Source organism: Ceratotherium simum, chromosome 20 (genome assembly GCF_057802395.1).
Source record: "Ceratotherium simum simum isolate JZ-2026a chromosome 20, ASM5780239v1, whole genome shotgun sequence".
NCBI lineage: Eukaryota > Metazoa > Chordata > Mammalia > Perissodactyla > Rhinocerotidae > Ceratotherium > Ceratotherium simum.
In genome coordinates this window covers 32,045,525-32,049,605 of record NC_141919.1, presented here as the reverse complement: position 1 = coordinate 32,049,605, position 4,081 = coordinate 32,045,525, and the positions used below count along the sequence as shown (strand labels likewise).

At 32.4% G+C, this 4,081-nt stretch overlaps 1 non-coding gene across 1 annotated transcript; it reads left to right on the top strand.

The window, feature by feature from the left end:
• Nucleotides 1-2,450: 2,450 nt before the first annotated feature.
• On the top strand, nucleotides 2,451-2,556 carry LOC147914397 (U6 spliceosomal RNA). Its single transcript, XR_015555491.1, has one exon. It is a non-coding gene; the product is annotated as a U6 spliceosomal RNA (small nuclear RNA).
• Nucleotides 2,557-4,081: the final 1,525 nt, after the last annotated feature.

Below are 4,081 nucleotides of genomic sequence, written 5' to 3'. Positions count from 1 at the left end.
CTTAGGAATTATTCAGTAAGAGGAGTGAAAAGAAAAATAATAAAAAAGAATGAAGAAAGCTAAAGGGACTTATGGGACACCATAAGAGGACCAATAGAAAAGACGTAGTAGGCTATTCAAAGAGATAATGGCCCAAAATTCCCCAAATATGGTTAAGGAAATAGACATAGATCTGGGAAGACCAATGGATACCAACAATTGGAACTCAAAGAAAGCCACACCAAGACACATTATAATAAAATGACCAATGTCAAAGACAAAGAGAGAATTATGACAGCAGCAAGTTAAGTGAAATGTCACATACCAGGGAACCTCTATGAGACTATCAGAGCGTTTCTCAGCAGAAACATTGTAGTCTGGGGAGGGGTGGAAGGGATGATATATTCAAAGTGCTGAAAGAACAAAATTGCCAGTGAAGAATATTATATCCAGTAAAACCGAACTTCTAAAATGAAGAAGATACAAAGACTTCCCCAGACAAGCAAAAGCTGAGAGAATTTATCGCTACTACACTTGACATACAAGAAATGTTAAAGGGAATTCTAGGCCAAAAAAAAAGTGCTAAACAGCAAAGCAAAAGCATGTAAAAGTATAAACTCTCTGGTAAAGGTAAATATATATCAAATACAGAACACTGTAATACCTTAATGGTGGTGGATAGATCACTTTTAATTCTAGTATAAAAATTAAAATGCAAAAGTTTAAAAATAAGTATAACTAGGGTTTGGCTTGGTGGCATAGTGGTTAAGTTCAGTGTGCTCGGCTTCAGAGGCCTGGGTTCATGAGTTTGGATCCTGGACGTAGATCTCCACCACTCATCAAGCCACACTGTGGTGGTGACCCACATACAAAATAGAGGAAGATTGGCACAGATGTTAGCTCAGGGCCAATCTTCCTCACCAAAAAAATAAAAAATAAACTATAACTATAAAAATATGTTAATGGATACATAATATAAGTCAATGTGAGTTGTGTCATCAATTACAGAAACTGAAGGGGAGAAGGAAAAGTAGAGTTTTTATATGCTATGGAAGTTAAGTAGTTATCAGCTTAAAACACTGTTATAACTATAAGCTGTTTTATGTAAGCCCCATTATAACCACAAAGAAAATATCTATAGAAGTTACACAAAAGATAAAGAGAAAGAAATCAAAGCATATCAAAACAAAGAAAAAAATCAATAAACACAAAGGAAAACAGCAAGAAAGAAAAAGAGGGACAAAAAACTAGAAGGCCAAGAGAAAACAATTAACAAAATGGCAGTAGCAAGGAATTCCCTATCTATAATTACTTTACCTATAATTACTTTAAATGTAAATAGATTAAACTCTGCAATCCAAAGACATAGAGTACCTGAAAGGATTAAACAAAATAAAAAAACCCAAGATCCAACTATAGGCTGTTTAGGGGTACTCACTTCAGATGTGAAAATACATATGGACTGAAATTCAAGGGATGGAAAAAGATATCCATGCAAATTGTAACCAAAAGAGGGCTGGTATTACTTCTATCAGACAAAATAGACTTTAAGTCAAACACTGTCACAAGAGACAAAGAAAGATATTATATAATGATAAAGGGTCAATTCACCAGGAAGATATAACAATTATAAATATATTTGCAGCCAACATCAAGGACATATAAATATACAAAGCAATTTAACAGAACTGAAGGGAGAGAGACAGCAATACAATAACAGTAAAAGACTTCAATATCTTTCAACAATGGATACAACATTCAGACAAAAAAAAAAATCATTAAGGAAATAGCAGACTTGAACAGCACAATAGACCAATGGACCTAACCAACATATACAGAACATTACACCCAACAGCAGCAAAATATACGTTCTTCACATGAACACATGGAACTTTCTCCAGGATAGATCACGTGTTAGTTCACAAAATAAAACTTTAGAAATTTAAGAAGATTGAAATTACACCAAGTATCTTTTCTGACAACAATGGTATAAAACTAAAAATAAATTGCAAGAGGAAAATAGGTAAATTCAAAAATATATGGAAATTAAACAAATCCCTCTTGAAAAATCAATGGGTTGAAGAAAAAAATCAAAAGAATAATTAGAAACTATCTTGAGACAAGTTAAAATGAAAACACAATCGACCAAAACATAGAGGATGTAGTAAAACTTAGAGGAAGTAGTTCTAAGGGGGAAGTTTCTAGCTATAAATGCCTACATTAAAAACAAAATTTCAAATAAATGACCTAATTTTACTCCTCCAGGAAGAACAACAAACTAAGAACAAAAAGAAAAAATTAAATCCCAAGTTGCAAAAAGGAGGCAAATAATAAAGATTAGAGCAGAAATAAATCAAATAGAGCTAAAATGACAGCAGAAAACATCAATGAAACTAAGAATTAGTTTTTTGAGAAGATAAACAAAATTGACAAATCTTTAGCTAGACTAACCAAGAAAAAAAGTCAGAGGAGTGCTCACTTCATCAGCACATACACTAAAATTGTAGTGACATAGAAAGGTTAGCATAGCCTCTGCACAAGGGTGACACACAAATACATGAAGCACTCCACATTAAAGAAAAGAAGGAAAAAGAGAGAAGACTCAAATAAATAAAATCAGAAATGAAAGAAGAGGCCTTATAACCGCCACCACAAACATTAAAAAGATGGTAAGAGACTACTATGAACAATTATACACCAACAAACTATATAAGCTAGAAGAAATGGATAGAAACACACAACCTACCAAGTCTGAATCATGAAGATACAGAAAATCTTAACAGACCAATAAGAAATAAGGAGATTGAATCAGTAATTATAAACCTCCCAACAATGAAAAGTTCAGGACTGGAAGCCTTCACTGGTGAATTCTAATAATCATTTAAAGAGGAATTAACACCAATCCTTCTAAACTCTTCCAAAAAAACTGAAGAAGGAATGCTTTCAAACTCATTCTATGAGGCCTGCATTACACAATACCAAAGCCACAAAAAGAGATTACCAGAAAAGAAAACTAGAGGCCAAATCCCTAATAGACATAGATGCAAAAATATGCAACAAAATACTAGCAAACTGAATTCAGTAGAATATTAAAAAGATCATGTACCATGATCTAGTGGGATTTATTCCTGGGAGGTAAAGATGGTTCAACATACAGAAATCAACTAAAGTGGTATACCACATTAACAGAAAGAAAGATAAATATCATATGATCATCTCAATAGATGAGAAAAAACATTTTACAAAATTCGACATCTTTTCATGATAAATATTCTTAAGAAGCTTAAAGTTTAAAATTACCTCTGTTTGCCAATCACATGATATACAAAACCCTAAAGACACTATAAAAATTACTCTTAGATCTAATAAAGGAATTCCTTATAGTTGCAGGATTGAAAAATGATACAAAAATCAGTTGCATTTCTATAAATTAACAATGAGCTTTCTGAAAAGGAAATTAAGAAAATGATCCAATTTATAATAACACAAAAAAATATACATGGGAATAAACAATTAAGGAGGTGAAAGACTTGTACACTGAACATTACAGTGATGAATGAAATTAAAGAAGACTCAAATAAATGGAAAGACATTCCATGTTCATGATTGGAAGACTTAATATTGTTAAAATGTCCATACTACCCAAATTGATCTTGAATTCAATGGAATCTTTATCAAAATCTCAATGGCTTTTTTTAATAAACAAAGAGAAAAAAAATCCTAAAATTCATATGGAACCAAAAAGACCCCAAATAGTCCAAACAATCTTGAGAAAGAAGAACAAAGCTACAGGCATCACACTTCCTGATTTCAGAATATGTTACTACTCCACATAATAAAAACAGTATGTACCGGAGTAAAGACAGACATTTAGATCACTGAACAGAATAGAGAGCCCAGAAATAAACCCATGTATATATGGTCAACTGATCTTCAACAAGCGTGCCTTGGGGAAAGGATAGTCCCTTCAACAAATGCTGTAGGGAAAACTGGATATCTACATGAAATAGGATGAAATTAGACCCTTATCTTACACTATACAAATCAACTCAGAGTGGATTAAAGACTTGAACCTAATACCTGAAAATGTAAAATTCCTAGA